Raw genomic sequence first — 22,766 nt, forward strand, 5'->3', positions numbered from 1 at the left:
TGCTAATTCTGACTTATTACAATAGCTCTCCACTATTAAACCATGAACGATTTCCTTTTACTGTTCAGCTTTTTTTCCTTTTTCATTTTGGCTCTTTATGACTCACAGGGTCTGCCGGAACAGAGTTTAATCCTCCCTAGTATCGAGTTCAGTGATTGATCTGTGGTGTCGAGGGAGAGCTATTACGTAAACTCAGGTGGCTGTTTTTTTTTTCCTACCCCCACCTATAAAATAAGGTTATTTTCATCTTTGTCAAAATCTGATGGCACAGTTTCAAGTTGAATACAATCTTGTTTGTGATCAAAAGCAAGGAGCTAATTGAGTTCATTTCTGGGATTTGTAATCATTCCAGAGGAAATTGCACACAATAAACACATTTTAAAAACCCATCCGAACAAACAAAGAAACAAAAAAAAGGATGACTAGTTTGTGATTTTTTTTCTTAGATTCACTTGTGAAATTAATGATTCTGAATGTCGAGTGTTTTCTGATTTTTTTTTCTCTCATCGTAGGGTTGAAAGAGTTTGGTAGGGTCCACAGATAGTCTCTAAGGATAGGAGAGGGCTTTAAGAAGGAGCTTTCACAGGATTTTTTTGCAAAGGGAAATTTATGCTCCGGCATCAGCAAGACAGCATTGGCATCACATCCGATCTCAGGTTGCTTAATCTGGTGAAGAATCAATTACTACATTCCAGGGAAATTAAATATAAAAATAGCATCTTTATATTTGCTATTGGCATGAATGGCATAAAATAATTTCCCCCAAAATTGGTTCAATTTCAAGCATTTTAAAGATTTTTGCTCATTGTTTGTTTTCCAAGTTTCATGATACGTTTTCATATTTAGATCTTCACAATGAGGGTATTCTGATGCCAAAAAATTATTAAAACAGATTTGAAAGAGGCCAAGTATTTTTGATTTTGAGTTGGAGTTAATCAGAGATACCAGATGCAAAACACGATCTTCAATGGCTGAGAGATTATGTTATTTATCTATTTATTTTTGTTAGCTACAATGATGCACTTGTTGGAGAATGATTCCAGTGATAAGACCTCCATAGGTTGTAGTTATAAGTGGAAAAATCAGTGATATTTGGAATTTGTTGTGGCTAGTGACGAGGCTCTTATTAATACAAAATAATAGTATATTTCCGCATATTTTACATTCAAACAAAAGAACATGCTCCTGTTCATGTAATAAAAACCTTTAGGTGGGCAAATGAAGCAGCTCTTTCCAGAAAGTTTGACATTTTGTGAGAGCAGTAGTTATATTGGGTTAACTCTATAAACCTCAGTGTTTCCATATGCATATAACCTATGTTTTATTTAATTTTTAGACATTGACCTCAGTGTGCAAATCAAATCCATTGTACTTCTGCTCTTTCAGTTCACTCCTGAAGACTGAATATTGATTTTGCTTTAGAGCTTTCCAATTTGCACCATAATATCTGTGTTGTTCAGAGACCCTCTGGTTGCAAATCTTTAATCCTCATGCTTCTCTGCAGCTTTTTTCCGTTGTCCCTGCTGTATCAATTTGCATGACCGCTGCTTGTGTTAATCTAAATTGTAATGCAATGTTTGCTCATTTTCCCTTCCCTGCTTTCTCTTATTGGTCTATTTGTTAGTTTACATTTTATATGTTCCTATTTTTAGCTCCTGGTCACGATATTAAAGAACTGTTTGAGCACTTGTGCTGCTTTGCGGTTATTCTTCTTGTCACAGCACGTATTTCTGATAGTACTTGTTCTTCTCTCTTGGCCCGTTTCCCTCAGTCTGTTTACAGCTTGTCAGAAGTCAAACGCGGGCTGCCCCCTGACCCAGTGGGGCGTATAAGATGCTCTCTCTTGCCTGGAAGGAGAACCGTTGTTAAAACCTTTCAAGTGAAGCTCAGTGGCAGAAATATTCAATTAACTGCTTTTCTCATAGGTGTCAGCTTGGATCTGCTTTCACTATAAGTATTCATGGAAGTAGAAGTTTGATTGAAAAAAACTAATAATGATGATATTTGAGATTTATGCACGTAGAAAAATGTTAAAATTTTATTTGCCTTGTGCTGTTTTTGTTCGTAATAATTATAACTATATGGAGTGAAAATCTTCCCCACCCATTTTTTATTGCTTATGTAGTTTGCGTGTTCGCATGCTCATGCCAGCTGCCCTTATTTATGCCATAGCTTTGCATTGACTGATAAAATTATGAATGTTCTTTAGAAAAATAAACTGAACGTGAGAAAGAGGAGACAAAGATGAGAGATGTAATGCCATGGTGGAATTATCAGGATTTCGGTTTTGTTAGTATCTTTGTTTTTGTTTTTGTTTTTTTTTTATAGTCAAACTGTAAGGGAAATGGGAATTTTGAAGACTTATGATGTGCAGATGGAGCAGTGGAATAGAGAGTGCTGCTTAGTCAGTCACATAGATGACAGGCCTGGATTCAGCCCATCTGTCACCATCTTTCGTCTCTCTGAACCGGCTCTAGAGATCCTGATTCTGTTTTCGTGCCAGTTGCTCCTGCACATGTAAAATATTGTCCTAAGTGGCAACATAAAAGTAGAAAGGATTTACCAAAGCAGAACCAAGAGATAAATATTTTGTTCTTTCTCTTTGTTTGATGAGAAATTAAAATAACCATTAAAATAAAAAATGCATTTTTTTGTCGAGATGAACTATTCTTCAAGTGCCTTGCAAAAACATTCCTTCCTTTAAATTTTTCACACTTTGTTTTCTTACACTTTGATGTGCTTTTAATGAGAGTTTACATGACTGACCAGTACAACCAATACACAGTTGCTAAGTGGAAGGAAATTGGCACATGCTCTTTACTGTTTTTAAAAAATAAAAACTGTGAAAGTCTGGCATTAATTTGTACTTAGCATTTTATACACCTATATTTCTCTGCAATTACCACATTTAGCTGCAAAATTTTTTCCCTCGACTTTGATTCTTGTGAAAAATAACAGTTTTCCCACAGCATGATTTTGCCGCCACAAAGCTTCACCATGCAGGTGGTGTTATTCGTCTGTCACATTGGGTGTTTTGAATCAAAACCTTTTCAAAATGCTTGTATAGATTTGATTCTCAGGGATGTCAGAAAAAAAAGGGCTAATTCCAAATATGTGTATATTGTACTTTTGCAGTGCTCCTCCCCCCTATGACTTATTTTTTGTGGTACAATCTGTGCTTGTTATATAAGGAAATAGCAATGCAATATTATTCAGAGCACATAAAATACAAAATATTTACAATCACAAAGTTACCAAAAACTGGATTCTAACTGGTAACACAGTCAAAGACAATCTCAAAGAAATGCAGCACATCTATGCAGTCAATCAGAATTAGCTTAGATTTCAAAACAAATGGAAACAATAACACAGGAAATTTTAAAACTGTCCTTATCATTCTACATTAGCAATTAGCATGATTAGTACTTATGGAAAGCTTGTCTCTTTTAAGAAATCTCATTCCACTGCTTCATATGGCTATTAATTGTTTATTAGCAATAATAATGTAAAACTCGGTTACAGTTACAATAGAACAAGAAACCCATTGTGTAAAGTGTTTGCTAACTAGGTATCTTCAAATACTCAGAGGACCCAAATAATTTATTTATTTATTTATTTATTTATTTATTTATTTATTTATTTATTTATTTATTTATTTATTTATTTATTTATTTATTTATTTATTTCAGAGTAAAGACATTTCTAATGTGCTTATGTGAGCGTCCGCACGTGTGTGGGTGTGTGTGTTTTACAGCATTTTCTCCAGTCACTCATCATCTCACCTGTCCAGAGGGTTGTTTCTCTCTCTCTCTCTCCCTCTCTCTCTCTTTCTCTTTCTCGTCCTCCTTCTCCTCTTAAAAATGTATTCCATAAATTTCTGTTGCCATAAAAAAGGTTTGTACAAGACCCTTAATAATCAATCACATACCTAATTAAATATTGTAAACACATTTTTTATGATAAAATGTTATAGCTAAAAAAATTGAAAGAATTCCTCAGGAAGACAACTTTGGCGCTTTACTAATCTAACGTGTTAGATTAGTAAATACACATTCGGTTTTATTTTATTTACAATGAAAATTCTAGAGATTAACTTGCACGGTGCAAACACAGCATTTCATGTTGAAACCCAATCCCCATAGTGCTAATGGTTTACTATGAGGCCGACTGTAATAGTGGTAGTGCACAGCATCAGGCCCATCAATGCACATTCATCCACTGATTAGTTAATAGTGGCTGCAATTTGCAGTGTACTTTGCTGGCCATATGCTCTTCCTGGGCTGAAAATTGTTGCCCATCAGCATGGCACAGATAATGGTATCTAACATGGGATATGAGAGGAAATGGGCGACAGAGACACTCACCTCTGTGAACGTATGCAAGGTTTGGTGTGTGTCGGGGCGTGTGTGTGTGTGTCGGTTAAACGAGGAAAGTTGGCTGCAGACATTCCCTGTGTATGGTACAAAACAAGAATTTCAGCCTCAGACCCAGCCCGTTTAAATTTTCTTTTCCATTTACCGAATTATAAATTACAGAGTCCAAGTGTTTTCTACTTGTCCTGATGTGATCTGTAGGAATATGACTCGACAAGATTGTGTTAAAGTCCTAACATCCATCACTTTGATGACACAGCGCTTGCATCTCAAAGCATTTGTCAAGTGTTCGATAGTGTAGAGACTTTTTAAAAAATGCCCTGAAGGCGTTGAGATCGTAAGGGATAACTGATCGCAATGCTTTGCAAAATAATGTCTTCCACATTTTCTTACTCAACAATCACAAATCTTAACCTACTTTATTGGGATTCTTTATGATAGGCCCAAAAAACAATCTGTGCACACTTGTGAAAATAAAATTAAATATGATTTGTAGCACATTTAGCAAACTAAAATTTGAAAGGCATTGTATGGATTTGTCTTTGTTGAAATAAATGTAACCTCTTTTAGTCTTTTGAAAACAGCCGCGAGCTCAGTCAGATTTAATGGACTTGTCTGTGAACATTGGTTTTCAAATTTTTCCTCCTATTCTCAGTCAGATTTGACCCAGTCTGGACTTTGACTGGGCCAGTATGAAACACAAATGTGCTTCAATCTAAGCCATCTAAGAGTACTGTTAGAAAATACATCACTTTTCAACAGATTAATACAAAATGCAGTTTTCAAAATCCTGACTTTATTTCTCAAGCATGAAAGCTACCCAACGTGGCTGCATGTGAAAATGAATTGCTCCTTTGTGCTAATTCTCGATCAAGAGAAACACTTTGTGGCCACAAACGCTGCCACCTGGTGTTTGTGATAAGTGACAATGATTGCTTTTACATCACTGCAAATACGGTGCTCTCTTGTGTTATTTATGCTCAGCATTGGTTTCGGCTTTGAAACTCTTCCAAGAACGCTGCACCAGTCTCTGATCCTGTTCACTCCCGTGAAAAAAGTAGAAAATGGACTTGAGGATTAGGGACTGATATGCTCTGGCTCTTTTAGTCTGGGAAGGAAGTGGAAGCGCTGCTGAGCTTTTCCGACTGGTGATGAGGTGCGTTTGTCCCTCCTACAGGCTCCTTGTGTCTTTGCAGTCAGTGAGTGAAATGGTGGGTTTTCTTTCTGCAGTACTTCCTCTTTGCTAGTCTGATACCTCAGGACAGGTTAGCTCTTGCTGAGCTCAGACCAGACTCATCGCCTGCTCTACAGTAACCTGTAGCTCTTCCCCCATCAGCCAGGGTTTCTGGTTGACCTGTGCTGTGGTGGTATTTGTGTCTGTGACATCATCAGTGTATTTATTAATGTTGGCAGTAGCAGTATTGTTAATGTTAATCTGGTAATTGGAGGTGGCTGTCAACGTCAACATGCCCCAGTCAGTGATTTTGACATTTTATTTGACACCTCTTTACATTCGTCGTGCTGTCAGACGCGTTCTCTTTAGCTGATTTCTAGATTTTAAGAACCTGACAGTCATCAAACATGAGAGTTATTAAAGAAACTGAACTCAACAATTTGGTAATTCATGATTTACTCAAGAAGGGTAAGAAGCGCTGAATTAGATTTGATAGATTTTTTGCTCTTTATAGACAAAGTCAATCCCTGGAAAACTTTGTTTTTATTAACTGAAGGTTACCTGATATAATTACATCAGTTAAGTGAGACAAGGATAGAAAAAATGTTTAAGGGACAGAAATGTTTTCCTCAGCCACATATTATTTTCTCTGCTGCACATTTAAGACTATTGTGCATGTATGATTTTCCTTTAAGTTCCCTTTTATTCACTACTTATATAGTAACAAACAAGTAAAAAAATAAGTCATGGTTCTCTGCCTTTTCTGGTAAATTTACCTTTGGCCAGAAGTGTGTGTAGACAAACTAGAGGAACACAGGAGGATATTATTAGAACTTGAATGACTTTGTCTTTGTGCAAATACTGCGCCCTTTAATGAAAACATTTGAAAAGGATAAGATAAGCGGGCCCGGCTGCCTGCACATGAAACGCATTTGATTTCTCTTATGATCGTCTCTCTGAACTGCAGCTAGAAATCCCTGCTCTTCTCAAGCCGCCTTAATGTGGTGCTACTGGCAGTGCATGACCAATAGGGTGCTGAGGAACTTATCCCCTATTTGACATCACATTTAACCAGCCGCCACTGGGGAATTAGCCTTTACAAATGATGTGGGAAAATACTAAAGCACTAGACAAAATGAGGCTTACATTAGAGGACGGTACACCGTTAACCACCGTGGAGGCAATGAACTGCAGGAAAGATTGCAGGTTATGTTACTGCTGTGTAAATACAGCCAGCACTTCTCAGGTTGTGGCAACCTGTTTTGAGTAAATGCTGACAGAAACTGATACCCGATAAAGTGTCGAAGCTTGCAAATGGACGAGTCTGTGCAGCGTTTCTATCCTCTCTGATGAGATTTGATCGTTTTTGGGGTTTTTTTCTTCTTCGGGGACAATAAAAATCATCTCGTTTCTGTTAATGACTTGGGAACCGCAGCGTGGGTTTGGTCCCATTCCAGGTAATTCTGCGCAGACAGCAGCTCTTAAGTCTGGCATCCTCTGCTGCTTTCTATCAAGGTCATACTTTTTTGCTAAATATCGAAACTTCCAGCATTGTTTTCTAAACTTTTTGATGCTTTTTTTTTTTTTTTCCTCCCTCAGCATATGCTGGTGAAATGGTTGTAATTATCGTCGGCATTCACGTTGAGTGGAACAGCTGCCTGGAGTCAGTGAAGCAGTCGGGTTTGTTCTTGTGCTGAACAATAATACAAGTCTTGGGAGATTTGTTTGAAAACCCACATAGATCTTCAGTTGATTATTTTTTTTTCTTAGCCTAAGAAACCCAAATTGACTGCCTGCTTGGTTTTGTGAAAATTATGGCGTCGGCTTGGATGATTTTGAATTTCACTTTTTATGTCTCACGCAGTTTCAGCATTCGGCCCTCTAGCGTAGGAGTCTGTCAGTATCTCATATCCTGACTTGGTGAAATTAGTTCTTTGCCACACTAAAGTTCTCTGAGTCCATCTGATTGGGAGGATTTCTCTTGTTCAGTAGGCCGAAAGTTGAACTTTGTTCTGGAGAAGTCGTTTTTTTTGTTATTTTGACGTACGCTCGGGCTTCCAGTAATGCTGCGAGTGCACAGTGTTCCCTCTGCAAAGGAGAACTACTTTTCAATCATCTCATTAGGTCGAACATAGGTGTGAAATTAATTTTAAAAATTAGGGGGAAAAAAAACGTATCTCTTAATCTTAGTTAGTCTATCAGAAACTTGAAAGTGTACACTTGTATTTTGACCTCTGTCGTGATTTCACCTACCATGTTCCTACCACCGTCACGTTTCCCTGCGATTATCATTTTGTTTTGGTGATTTCCTGATGTGCCAAACGTGCAAAGAACAAAGATGATGGAAAACAGGTTTTAAGAAATAAATGGATGTAGCGTGCAAGTCCAAATAAAAAGGCTCTGGAGGGTAAAAAAATACATCTCCTATAGCAGTTAACAATGGATATGTTATAAATATCTAATAAATTGTTATGTGTATGAAGTTTAAAGAACATGTTTGACAAGCAAAAATCTGAAACGTGTGGTGTGTAAATAAATAAGTAATCCCGCTTCAATCCAACCAAATGCAGATCTTTCTGAACACGTCTTCACTTCTGTGGCAGCGTCATGCTGTGGTGAATCTTTTTTTTTTTTTTCAAACAGAGAATCTGGGCTCCATATTTGAACGTGTAAGAAGAAAAAAAAAAAAGGTTGCACCGCAAATTATATGAATATATTACTCATTCAGATGAAACAAGACCTAAGCATAAGATGGCAGATGATAGATCACAAATGTCACCATGGAAAAAGTATCTAATTTGCTGCAGTCAATGAACACTGTAACAGGTCAGCTTGGCAACCCACAAAAAAAAAATGCAACAAATTATTTGTTTAAGGGATTTTGTTTTAGTCACAGCCGACCTGCATCATGAACTTCCACTGCTGCTCACTTGTTTCAGAGTGCAGTTGGATCTTTTCCTTTCGTTGGGCTTCATCAGTTTAGCCCAGCGCATATTATTTATTAACACCAAACAGTCATGTTCTGAATTAAGTAATGATACAACATTTAATTGTTTGTATATTTCCCTAATCAATAAATGAATCAAAAATAATAACTCACATTATTATTATTATTATTATTATTATTATTATTATTATTATTATTATTATTATTACCTACCTACAAACCTATTCAGCAGTGATATGAAAGCAATTTTTAGTGTCTGCATGTCACATTATTTTAAGACTGATTGAGTCTTTTGTTGAACGTATTTTTGTTTTTCCTGCTCATGTGAGTTTTAACTCATTCGTGATATGTGTAATACGTTTTGAAGCTTTCAGAGCTATTCATGTTGAAACATCTGCACCTACACGCCTACAGACAGAAAGGCATATAAATAAGGCCATTCTATATATGAAGGATGCTCATTAGCATAGAATGGTGCATTGTTTCTTTAAACACTGTGAATTAGAGAGCAAGAAAAACCGCAATCCTTTTTTTGTCTCATCTCAGTCATATGGATTCAGCAAGGCCTGTTTATTGTTACTCTGTGTACTTCAGACACAAGGATTGGTACTAGCCGTTTTCTGTCCACATCTTAACTTGAATGCACGCTCACAGTTTGCATATTTCCTCCCCTGAGAAACTGTTTTAAATGTTAATCCATTTCATTGTGAATGGGTTCCCTGCTGGCATGAAATGCCACTAATGTTAAGGTTGCACAGTATCGGTTTTATGTCTGGAGAAGCTGTGCTTACACGATTGCTTTCTAGCAAAAATATGCATCCATACCGTCTTAATATAATCCTATTAAGAGAGCGTGATTGTAAAGAAGTCCGAGGCAGAAAACTGAGGCCTTTTCCTATTTATTAAATGTGTCTGCCAGTGCATTGCTGTCAGTGTTTTGAACCCTTTTTGGATCATGCAGGGTTAGCAATGGCCCCCTCAGCTGAAATTACCGTGCTGTTTCTCTATTGTGTTTTGGCCGCGCCTGCTATAACAGCGATATTTCTGTCAACCTCCTCTTTTTTTCCCTCCCACCCAGCTGGATTGTTTTTTTTTCTGTTTTTTTGCAGTGTTTGCTCCACTCTACCAGTGCACATACATACCAGAGCTATTACCAGTTGTTCCAATAAGCACCTATCATTTTCCATCTGAATAAGCCCTTACTGTCTGATGCACTTTAAACTGTCTTGTTGGAGTTTATGATTGAAGAATAGGGTTCGGTGGATGTCATCCTCGGAGATCAACTCTCTGTTTGATTGCCACCCTTGCTCTAGTGGTGGGGTTATCTTGTATGGTTGATTTGTAGCACCTCTTCTCTGCTAGCGGTTCTCAAAGCGGATCTTTGCAGCTGTATTGTGCCTCTTTGCTCAGAGTACTTCCACCTCACACTTCCATTTTCTTTCTTTTTCATTTTGCGATGCCTCTCAATGTGGTGGGTAAAAATAGTATTTTACTTGTACAAATCACGGTGAAGCATGCAAAGCAAAGCCTCTAATGCCTGTGTGAGAAAAGGGAACGTCAACCAGGGAACCTGCAGCGAAGTGATAGATGGAGGATTGTTATTTTCTTTGGAAATTTGCAAGACTATCAATCTACTTGTGTATGGTGGATTTTAAGCTACAGCCACAGAGCAGCTGATTTTTTTGAGCTGACAAAAATTACAATCTGCGGGAGTGCGCATTCAGAGTCCAGCAGTTCACTGTAAATTAGGTTTTAATTAAATATTCTATTCTTGTGTCTCGAGCAATGTCGTAAATTTTATTTTTAATAAAACTGAGAGCAATTAACTGCCTGCAGAATCTCCTTGTAAGTGGAGAGTTTCCCTGCTTCAAAATGAGTAAGAAAGAGGTGTCTGCCTGACGCGTCTCGCTGGGCAAGAAGAGCATCAATCAAAGAAGCAGCCAAGCGGCCATCAGTAGCTCTGTGGAGGAGCAGAAGGCACCCGGGCTTTATGTGGGAGAATCTGTCAGCACTTTGCACTCCACAAATCTGGACCTGGAAGAAGAAAGCCATTGTTAAAAGAAAGTCATTAGACTTCCTGTTAACAGTGTGCTACAAGCCATGTGTGAGAGTCACAGCAAACATTTAGATAAATGTGCTCGGGTGAGACCAAAATTGAACAATTCGGCCTTCAAGCAAAACACAGTGGGTGGCGCAAAAGCAGTACTTCACACCATGCCAATGTTGAAACATGGTGGCGGAAGAGTCATGCATGAGGGATGTTGTTGTTTTTTGTAGCATGGGCGGGGAAGCTGTTCAGAGTTCAGAGGGTAGATGATTGGAGCTAAATATAGGGCGATCACAGGAGAAAACCTGTTAGAAGCTGGAAAAACATAACAAAACAATACTGAGAGTTAGAAATGTTATGTTTATGTCCAAGTCCAAACCTAAATTCAACTAAGAGTGGCTGATTACACCTTCCCGTTACCTGAGCAAATTTTCAAGGAAAAAATTGGCAATAATTTCTGTTTCTGACTGTACAAAGCTGATAAAATAGATTTCTGTGATTGCTGCAAGAAGTTGTTTCTACGACATATGAGGATTTTAGTTATAAGAGTTTTTATAACCATACATCACTTTCATTCCACTTCACTGCTATTGCTTTGTGTTAGTCTAGCCCACAAACCAATGTTTTAATACACTGAAAAGTGTGGTTGTTGTGGCGCTGGACAAGCTCTCTATCAAAGTGCCTGTATATCTTCATTTGCAATTGGGGACCCATAAATCAAGCTGTAAAAAGGACTTCTTGTCATTCTGTGGAGAGTTTCTTAAGACATTTAGTGGCGACTAAAAGGTGTCAATGGAAGTGATGACCATTAATTATTACTAATTATTACTACTAATTATTTGGTAAAATAATTTAAGGGACATTAAAACAGAGGCGACTAATGTCCAAAAGGCAGCAATAAACAGCAGACAGTAATATTGGTTGTGGAACATTTCAGCAAGTACAACACAGTCACAGTGCACTAACCTTCACATTTGGTTCTGCAGAGTGACAATCTATAGGAAATCTCATTTTCCCTGATAAACAGAGGGTTCGAGGTCAGGTTGGGTCTCCCCGCCAATCAACTGCATCCTCCAGCTGGACATCTGGACAGGAAGTATCAACACTGTGTTCCTCAGCCTGGTCAGATAACAAGTGACCTGCCTTTTAGATGATACCCACTATCGGGTTATATTCTTTTGGCCACCTCAGAATTATATTACTTTTTTTTTTTAACCTTTCACGTTAAGGCACAAAAACCCAGAAAATCAGAGAAATCTGATGATATTGCTTCTTCAATATTTTCATTTCTTTGGCCGTGTGTTTGAGATAAAATGAGTTGTCCTCGCTGTTTCACTGAACCCAACGCTGGCGTAGGTCATCTGGCATTTGCCGCCTGTCCTCTACGTTTTTCACTTTAGGAAATGAGACATACAAAAGTCTCACCAGGTTGGGTGACAGATGAGATGCGCAGTCGGTGAAAGTTGAGAGGAAATGGAAAAAGGTGAGGAAAAGAGAGGGTGCCAAATGAAAAGTCTCTTATCCCTGGAAAATACCTTCTATTTACTCCCAGTTGTCGGTAAGCACCTGAGTCTGCTCATTCTGCTTCTGACAGACTCTCGGTATGAAGTTCAGGTTAATTGTATCAGGGCATAAACAGAAAAACAGAAGAAAGGTGTCACCGCCACAGAGGGACCAGCTCATTTGTCCGAGCAAAGCTCGCCTTTATAAACAAAGTCTTTTGTTTACTGCAATTCTTGGGGTAGATTATTAATCAGTGACTCACCTGACATGTTTGAAAGTCGGGACAGAACTGTTTTTATGTCGTGAAATTCAGAAATGTAAATTCAATGTGAAAAAGTTGAAGGGGTCGGACACTTTCCCAAAGCTGTGGACGCTTGTCTTATTTGTGGAGCTTCCCCCCCCCCTGGGGTACAGAGTTTGCAGGACAATTCAGGATCACATAGATGTGCTTCACAAGCCACTGAACCAAAACGCCAGGCCTTTGTCAGCAGGAACCCTGGAGACCCACAGATTTTAGAGTAAATTAATAACCTGCATGCAAATCAGTTGGAGTTATGTAACCTCTAATCATGTCAATGTTGCTCTTTTGTTTGCTGAGTGTCTGCATGACTGACAATGTTTCACTTCTGATTTCTACATTCTTTTGTAATGTTGTCTTTATAGGAAGAGTTGTAGCTGGGGGTTTTTCGGTCAAATTAAGAGTGTTAGTGTTTTGCCCTGAAATCACGATAGAATAGCTACAGTCATAATTGGCTTAAATTGACACAAGCATTTCTCAGCTGTCAAAGTCCCTCTTCTTGGTTGTTGTTAAATTTCCTCTTTGATCTGGAGGTATTAAGTAGATTCCCCACATAAAATGACCTGCACATAAACAAAGGTTGCACTTTTTTTCTTTTTTTTTTTTTGTCCGTAGCAGCAACACAGTACACAACCTGACAAAAAAAGAATTTTGGAAGACTTTGCAAATACGCATATTTACACTTTGAAACGCTGACTCCGACAGGTTTAAGATGCATGGCACTCCCAACGCTGCTCACCACAGCTGTCCTCCAGTGCTTAAGTTGTTGGGGCTGCGGAGTGATTCAGAAGGGCTACAATTTGTTCCATGTTGTCACATATAAGCCCAGGGAAGGAAATGGTTAGATGGCTCCGATCAGTCTGCTTGGCCAACACTGAACAACTCCAAATATTCCATGATATATGCTTTTAGTGCTAGGAAGACGTTTAATGCCAGGTGGGAGAAAAGTAGAAGGGAGGGAACATGCCTTAGAGCAGACAAGTGGGCAGTGGATTAAATTTATGCGCCGGAAAATCTGCTGAATAATCCACACATACAGTCGATTTTGATCTAATTTGGGTTCATAAAGGTTTCTTATAGTGTGCTTTTCACTCATTCTAAGCTTTTTGAGGTTTTTTTTTGCAATATGATAACATTGGCCAAAATATTACAGCTTCATGATATTTTCACAAAATGTCAAAAGGAAAATATATGACATGATGGAATAGCTTTTATTAAAAATGGAATAGAAAAAGGTTGTTTTTGGGGCCTGCCATGCAAAGGGGTGGTATTATTTTTAATAATGACTCTGAGCAGTTACACTCTGAGAGTCATTATTAGACTGAGGGCAGCCAGACTAGTTTATTTTGCTAACTTATATTTAGCTAATTATTATTGCTGAGGGGCACAAACAGGCCTTCTGACATACAGATTAAAAATTAAAAATAAAAATAAAAATTTATTTTTGAAAAAAAAATTCAAAAAGGGCACTGGGGGCATCACGGATCAGGCACTCTGCACGTGCCTGATTAAACTCTACAAGTGGAGAAGATTAACTGTTTAATAATCTGACTGAATCAAACACATTTTAACAATATTCATTTCTTGATGAATAACAAATCCTGTAAGTTTGAAAATATTTGCTCATTATTTGTCAAATTTATTTGGGATGAATTATTTCAGCTTCGTGAATTAATCTGCTCCCCTTCATAACATGCGAACAGAGAACAGATATTATTAACTCTGTTTATTTGAATGATAATTATTTTTCCCTAAAATTGATCACTGAGAGAAGCAGGACTGGATCTTCACACATACACACAGATGTTACTCTGTTGAATGAACGAGTTAGCATTAGCTAGCATGTCGTCAATCAGTTTATCACAGAGTAATTTGATTGACGACATGCTAGCTAATGCTAACTCGTTTCATTAAAATGAAAAGCAGCGGGTTAGTACTGATGGCTCATTAAGACAGAACCAAGAGTTAGAATAGTTTATCACAGAGTAATTTATTCTAACTCTCGGTTCTGTCTTAATGAGCCATCAGTACTAAATGCAGGTGAGTCTATAAATGAGACAACATGCCCCAAACGTCGGATATTAGCTATAAACTAGCGATATTAAAGCCATTTTGTTCGTGGTAACATCAATGAGAGATATATTTACCGATAAACCGAGTTCCGTCTGCATAAAAAAAAAAACCTAAATACCGCGCTATTCATATTTAGCGAGCAAAGGACAAATAAAATCATTTCTCCCAATTCTGGTCACAATCAGAGGAAAATGATGCTGTAGCTTCCCCTATCACGGCATTTAACAAACAAAACCTTCAGAAATAATAAAAAATGTAACAAAATAAAAAGCAGCGGGTTGAGGCGCTAAAAATAGACCTGACGGCTGCGGACGCCGCAAGGCTGCGGGAGTTGCGCGGGGCGAAGAGAAGCGATCTGCGGTGGCTCCACTTGTAAATGATTTAATTATCCCATCTGTAAAAAGTTTAAATATAGTCTGACATGCGCAGTAAAGTGGCTCCTGACAGAACGTGACTTCATACTGAGGATATGACGCTGCTGTGTGGGCGGTTTGATGTCTATGACGTATGGACAGACGTCATAGGTCAAGGTCTTTATTTGCTTTCTTTCCCCCTAAACATCACTTTGCACTCATTCTTCACAGAACCTGCTGTTTTTGCTAGAGTTGAAAATTATCTTCAACCTGACAAATAATGATTAAAAATAGTCAGAGTTCACCATTGGAGACCCACAACGTCACCGTTTTGGATAGATCGCCCTCATTCATGGAACCAGCCGACAGTGAGCCAAAGTCTAAGACTAAAGGTCTGACAGGAGAGATCAAGAGGTTTTTTAGGAATTTCTTTGCTAGACATTCAGCAAAGGTGGCTCCACTGATAATCCAAGTGGAAGATATAAAAATGTCAGAAGGAGAGGCTTCTCTTTCGGATATTAAAGGGTGCGTAGCTCAGCTTGCCAAAGACAACAAGGAAACGACGGCCATGGCAGCTGATATTCCTAAAGACATCAAGACAACCGCAGAGCTACAGGAAGAGGAGAAAGACCAGTCCGTCTGCGAACCAGAGGAAGACAAGTCCCTCTGCGAACCTGAGGAAGACCAGTCCCTCAGCGAAGCAGAGAAAGACCAGTCCCTCAGCAAAGCAGAGAAAGACCAGTCCCTCTGCGAACCAGAGGAAGACAAGTCCCTCTGCAAACCAGAGGAAGACAAGTCCCTCTGCGAACCAGAGGAAGACCAGTCCCTCAACGAAGCAGAGAAAGACCAGTCCCTCTGCGAACCTGAGGAAGACCAGTGCCTCAGCGAAGCAGAGAAAGACCAGTCCCTCTGCGAACCTGAGGAAGACCAGTCCCTCTGCGAACCTGAGGAAGACCAGTCCCTCTGCGAACCTGAGGAAGACCAGTCCCTCAGCGAAGCAGAGAAAGACCAGTCCCTCAGCAAAGCAGAGAAAGACCAGTCCCTCAGCGGAGCAGAGGAAGACAAGTCCCTCTGCGAAGCAGAGGAAGACAAGTCCCTCTGCGAACCTGAGGAAGACAAGTCCCTCTGCGAAGCAGAGGAAGAACAGTCCCTCGGCGAAGCAGAGGAAGACAAGTCCCTCGGCGAAGCAGAGGAAGACAAGTCCCTCGGCGAAGCAGAGGAAGACCAGTCCCTCGGCGAAGCAGAGGAAGACCAGTCCCTCGGCGAAGCAGAGGAAGACCAGTCCCTCGGCGAAGCAGAGGAAGACCTGTCCCTCAGTGAATCAGAGGAAGACCTGTCCCTCAGTGAATCAGAGGAAGACCAGTCCGAGGAGATAATTATGAGAAGGACTGCTGTAAGAAATCTTGTCAGAGCAGTTATCCAACAGATTGTTGACAAGACAGGAAACAGCAATTACCCTTTATTTCAATATAATTATATCTGTGATCGACTCTTTAAGAAACTCTGGGTTGAAACAAAACCCAGAGTTCTGAAAATGAGCCCAGAAAAGATTGCACTCCAGGGGACCACCATCTTTAAAGACCTGATGAAGGAGTGCAAAAACGTAGAGTACATCCTCCTTGTCCTGGAGGCGGGGACCCCAATACTACAACGAAATGTCCTGGTAACGATGGCAAACAGATTACAGCCGCAGTGGAACCCCTTTAAGTCAGTGAGAAAGGCTTTCAGGGAAGTGGTACAAAACCTGCGAGAAAACCTACACAGGCTTATCATTTGTAAATGAGTTACAGCCAAATGTAAAGCCTGAAACTCAGGAAAAGTTAGTATAGTTATTGTTTGTAAATGAGTTTTAGTAGTTATTTAGTAGTTAGATCATTTTATACATGTTCATTTTTAGTAGTTAGGTCATTTTATACATGTTCATTTTTAGTAGTTAGGTCATTTTATACTTGTTCATTTTTAGTAGTTAGATCATTTTATACTTGTTCATTTTCAGTAGTTAGGTCATTTTATACTTGTTCATTTTTAGTAGTTAGGTCATTTTATACTTGTTCATTTTCAGTAGTTAGGTCATTTTATACTTGTTCATTTTTAGTAGTTAGGTCATTTTATACATGTTCATTTTTAGTAGTTAGGTCATTTTATACTTGTTCATTTTTAGTAGTTAGGTCATTTTATACTTGTTCATTTTCAGTAGTTAGGTCATTTTATACTTGTTCGTTTTTAGTAGTTAGGTCATTTTATACTTGTTAATTTTTAGTAGTTAGGTCATTTTATACTTGTTCATGTTTAGCAGTTAGAAACCCAGAGTAAAGAGTTTGTCTCATTTTGCTAAAACATCTTCCTCAACATCTGTGCAGTGAATCCTGTAGGACTGGTTTTATTTCTGGTCCTCCAGAATCGCAATGTGGCAGCTTTCGTACAGCGTAGTTCAGTTTTTCAGTCCGTCTTCCTTTAACTTCAGATCGTCTTCTCTCCAGGGACTCATCCCAGATGTTTCTCCCAGTTCTCCCAGTTCCCATCTCCTCTCCCTGCATGAACATCATGGCGTAAACGTTTCCACCTAAGACTCTTTCCAGGTTCCAAGGTGAAGCCAAGGTCAACTGATTTAGTTTTGCTCTGAATACCTGGACATCTGCTGGAGTCATTTCCAGGTTTTTCATGGACATCATTCTCTCTTCTTGATGTTTTGTCCTCCATTGTTGCAGGAACTGAAATGTTTTCCTTTTATTTTAGCATATAGCTAAAATGCTAAATTCAATTTAGCTAAATGCTAAAATTAGCATTTAAATTTTAGCTAAATGCTAAAATTAGCATTTAGCTAAAATTAGCAAATGCTAAAATTAGCGTTAGCAATGCTAAATTTAGCTAATCTTAGCATTAACAAAAATTAGCTAAATGCTAAATTAGCTAATTAGCACTAAGCTAAAATGCTAACTAGCTCAATTAGCATTTTGACTAATATTAGCCAAAATGCGAAACGTCTTGGCTAATGCTAACGTTTAGCAAAAACGTTAGCATTTTTGCTAATTTTAGCTCATACGCTCATTTTAAGACGCTGAATGGCACAAGTCCATGTCAGTCGACGTTCTCGTGATTCTCCTCATGCCGTCGATCGTGCTGCAGCTTTCTATGGCGTCGATGTTAACTTTCAGCATCAGAACGCCGAGTCCAGACTGACGGGCGCACTTTGGCAGGCCCCATTTAATTTTCTTCAGAAATTTTCTAGTTTTTTAATGCTTCTGAAATATGACATATTGATCATTACAGATACAATATTGCCAACTATAACCATTCAAGTGCATAATGTTTGCATGTATAACAAGTTGATATTAATTGATCAGTTTGTCAGGTTATCTGCTGAGAAAACCATTCAGACAACAACGGCTTTAAAAACACGACAAGTATTTCCAATCAACTGTCTTAAAATATTATTGATCTGCTTCAGGCAGCCGTCAAGCAGCTAAAGGAATGTCTGGTCGCTCCACTTTCTTTATCATTGTATTAAAATGATTTGAACTAGAAATCTACAGATCAGGCTTTTCCTGGCTGATATGAGCATCTGCTTTTCCCATTTAGACTCCAATCTGCCAATTTCAATTCATGATCTTTACACCATTTAATGCTAAAAACTGAATAGTCCAGTATTGACAATCCTGCCCTGTTTCCTGTCCTTTTTCTGACAGGAGTGGCGCATGCTGTGACTTTCTGCGGCTGCAGCTTATCCTCTTCACCGTTTTCTTTGTTGGCCGTTCTGAGTTAGCGCTTTACATGATCGCACCTGATTGCAACAAGTAGTTATTTGAGGTTTCTGGAACAATTTGCGCACTCTTGCCCAAGCATAGACATTAAGACAACTTATTTAGTTCCTCTTTTTCTGACTTTTCTATGTAAAGCCCAGAGATGGCTGTCCATGAGAACTCCTGCAGATCAGCAGTTTCTGAAGCACCCAGACCAGCATGACTGGCACCAACACAACAACGCATTTGACGTCACTTAAATTCCCATCTCTTCCCGATTCTGACGCTAGAGGTGAAATCACTGTCATCATCTTAATGCCTAAATGTACAAGGATGCTGCTATTTAATTACTGGATTTGCATATGTCATTGAACTGGTCTACCTAATAAAGTGGCCAGTTAATGTGTGCATCTATTTCATCTGCACAATTACACACCCGTAATTATTTTAAGGCCCAAGTGAGGGTTTAATGTCTTACCCAAGGACTCTGCTACATGCGGTGGGGCTGAGGATCAAACCACCAATCCTCCAAATGCAAAACAGCCACTTTCCACTGAACCACAGTCGCCACACTGGAAAGACACCCGAAAGGGGCTTTTAGTTTTGCAGTCTATGTTTCCATTATTAATCTGCCTTCATAATCCCTCCTCCCCATCCTGCATACTCATTTAATTTCCTTCTGGCCTAGCAAGTGAAGTGTGTGGGATCATGTCGGGGCATTAGAGATTGAGAATAAATCAACTGCTTTACCTATAGACTCTGCTTAATAGAAGGAGTATCATTATGAACATCTGGCGCACCAGAACACTCAAGGTTCCCATGCGTTATTACTGGTGAGACCTTGCACCGGTAAAAAAAACATATTAATTTGATAATAACAAATACAACTTTTTTTTTTTTTTTTTTGCAAGCAATTACAAATCTTGAAGATCGATGAGATTATGTAGAAAACGATGACAGTCTAATCAGTTCAGACAGTGCGCTGGCTGTTTGTCTATTCAGTTGCATCTTAATTTGTTTACTCATTACGAAGATGAGTTTCACTGTCACGACCCGTTAAATTTCTCCACATTCTTTGGTTGTCTGGCAGTCAGACAAAAGACAACTGCTCAGTCTTCCCTCGCTGCAACACGAGACTGTCATCGGTAATGACGTCTCCTCATGGGGACGCAAAGAAATCTGCCAAATTAATTTAGACGGATTGGCTGCAAAGAGTCGATGTGTTCAAAAGGAGTGACTCTGCAGACATCGCACATGTTACTTGAGTAATGTGTGTGATGTTATTTGAGTAACATCACATGTGAGTAAATGTGATGCAGGGAATCACATTTAGTAATCAAAAGATGTGTTGCTTATAATTATCTGAATGAGTGCAGTTTCATGCTTCTAACTTTATTTTTTCACAACACATAACAAATAATAAAAAATAAAAAAAAAAATAAAAAAAAATAACAATAATAATAATAATAATAATAATAATTAAACTGACACCCAACCCAATGCATTAAATCACAGCAGTTGTGTAAATGTTGACATTTTGTGGGAGCTGTCGTAAAGATAAAAAAAATATATTTCGCTTTCTTTCACATGTCTTATCAGTTTCTGCTGGTTCAGAGGAGAAACCTTAGGAGGCTTTTATGGAAACCTCGTAAAGTTTCTAATCTGAATAGAACAAACTGTAGAGCCACAAGTTGTGTGAGGGCATTTAGAAGAAAAGCCCATTTAAAAAACACCGATGACTGCTGACTGGTGTTCATCTACACACAAGATCACAGGAAGGTGATTTTTCATATTCCAGCTGGAGTTGACAGAAAAGGGGAGCTTTGACTAGGCCTCCTTGCACAACCCCACTAGACTACTTGGGACAAATTACATAATGACAAGACCAATGTACTTCATACTGTAGAGGCTTCCCTTATTTAGCGCCAGAATCAAATGAGTAAATTGCCAAACCTCTGCAGGACTTGGAGACATGCTGAGAAAGCAATTACACTGATAGGATCGACATCAATGTTCTCAGCACCTTTAGAAGACAAACAAGCCCTCAGTATCATGGGTCCTCTGTCATACTTAATAGGGGCAGGACATATTGATCCTTTATTACACATCAAACCCTCCTGGTGTGTGTAGCTTTTTACAAACTCCATGCTTTCCTTGCATTTGTTCTTTTTTGTTTTTACTGACGTGCCTTCTAAAATATCTAGAAAGCCCCTAATGGTTGATTATGGTGACTTGGTGACTTCAATATCCTGTTACTCTGTGTGGTTGATGAAAAGAGAGCTTTTTTAAACCAACCTTACCATCATCTGTGGTGGCAAGATTGCTTTTGAACAGAGACATTTTCAAGAGTGACGTTATGCTACTGCAATAAAACACATGTCATTTATTGGCCTCCATGTCAGTTGGTGAGGCAAATGATTATATTTCTACTGCCAGTAAAAAAAACCAAAAAACTAAAAAAAAACTGAGGAGTATCTTAAACATGTTGGAGTTTAATATTCCTTTTTTTGGAATGTGAGGGATTATTCCATATGGAGAAGAAGCAGGTTATTCTTGTTTTTGTGATTAAACATGATTAGCAATAAATTTACAAAAACATGAAAGTCAAAACTAACACAAAAATCTTATTGAATGTTATCCAAGGTTAATGAAATATAATTCCAGGTATAAATTATAAAAAGGTAAAACCACGTTTCATTCTATGCTTTGGGGTTATTCTGTTTAGGACACGAAGGGGGAACCCGAAAAGAAGGGCTGAAGACGATATGTGGCAGCAAGGACCTATTTAAAGGATGTGCTCACTGCTCGGTCTGCTGGAATCTTCCAACAGAGTCTGAGAAGGAAGACAAGTCTAGAAAATGCTGCTGAAAATAGGAAGGAAAAAGTAAGTGTACTGTGCAGAAACACAGAGCTTTTAGAAGGGCAGATTGTAGAAAAAGGGAGGGAATGCAGGGAGAAGAGGGAGCTGGAGTGAAGACAGGAGGGAGTGGATGAGGGAGATGCAGAAAAATGAGGTGAGGGGGGGGGAAAATAGATTATAGTAGTAAAAGATATATGGAGGTAAAAATAGACCAGAGAGGAAATGAGAATGCAGAGAAAAGCTTGGTTTGGTTGAAGAAAAGCAGAGGGAAAACAACACAAGCTCGTTCTCCTTTACCTTAATTGGAAAGAAGAGTATTTGGTATTTTCATGCTGCAGATAAAAGCGAGAGCAAGTCAAGATGCAGATCTTTTGTTGCTTTCTTCGTTTCTCTGTTACCCCTCAACCTTCAAACAAACACGGCCTCTTGAAAAAGTGGTTCACAGCAACCCACAAGCTTAGCGTGTGATTATCCAGCTGGATTTTGCACAAACAGAGAAAAAAAAAAAAAACACATCACAACACCTTACATAGCAGTGACAAATAGGTTGAAAATATGCACTTGCCCCACTTAATCAATGCCGACGAGGCGAATAGCAGATTAATGAGAAAATCAGAGCATTTGTCTTGGATAGTTGGAAATTTGTTTATCCGTGGCCTGTGAAGGGCAAAGAACAAAATCTACAAGTCAGGAGAAAAGAAAGCGAAAAGCTCATTTTAAACAAGTGGTAATCGTCATAATTTTTGAGTACTTTTTGCCTTAGATTATTTAGTTATTAGAAAAAAAATACTTGATACTTATTGACCCACTTAGGTGTTTTATTTTTATTTTTTTATAGATAAAACACACGATTTTATACCTTGATTTTACAAAAAAACACAATTCAACCTGCTATCTGTTCTCCAGTGAGACACAAAATGTCTAATCCTGTGGGAGCAGCAGGGGTTTCATCACCATCGCCTGGAGCTCAACGCCAACCCAGAAGACTAATCGGTTGGACAGACATGCCCTGACCTTGACTTGTATACAAATGTAGTGAGTGGAGGAAAACATTACGCTTTTGCATCAATACAGCCAAATAAAATGTTTGCCAAACCTTTTCGGTTCAAATTTTAGTACTTTAAGAAGCATTAAATATTGAGTAAGTATGTTGCATATCTGCCTTGCTTTTCATTAGAATGGGAAGATGGCAGCACCATTTATGAATTTACTATTAATTGAAATAGTATGCTTAGGTCCATAGCTGATAGATGTGTTTGATTCATACCAATGAATCAAGGTTGATTCATACCTCGTTCATATTTTAATATGACTTTAAAATTTTTAAATTTAAACTCACATAAGATTTTATTTAAAAATATATATTTTAGATAACATTTTCTCTTTTGATTTTTAAAA

The 22,766-nt window shown here is 38.5% G+C and overlaps 1 protein-coding gene across 2 annotated transcripts in view; it reads left to right on the forward strand.

Annotated features, from left to right (window-relative positions):
* Positions 1-22,766, forward strand: part of calcr (calcitonin receptor) — a 69,837-nt gene that overhangs the window by 8,134 nt on the left and 38,937 nt on the right. The window contains exons 1-5 of one of the 2 annotated variants that reach the window (XM_044138318.1): positions 15,977-16,587; positions 17,249-17,422; positions 18,455-18,562; positions 18,665-18,800; positions 21,234-21,392. The exons of the other annotated variant lie outside the window; for it this stretch is intronic. The gene's annotated coding sequence lies outside the window, so the exon portion shown is untranslated. Of the gene's footprint in view, positions 1-15,976; positions 16,588-17,248; positions 17,423-18,454; positions 18,563-18,664; positions 18,801-21,233; positions 21,393-22,766 lie in introns of those variants that run through there. 2 annotated transcript variants of the gene reach the window in all.

Source organism: Gambusia affinis, linkage group LG14, assembly GCF_019740435.1.
Source record: "Gambusia affinis linkage group LG14, SWU_Gaff_1.0, whole genome shotgun sequence".
Taxonomy (NCBI): domain Eukaryota; kingdom Metazoa; phylum Chordata; class Actinopteri; order Cyprinodontiformes; family Poeciliidae; genus Gambusia; species Gambusia affinis.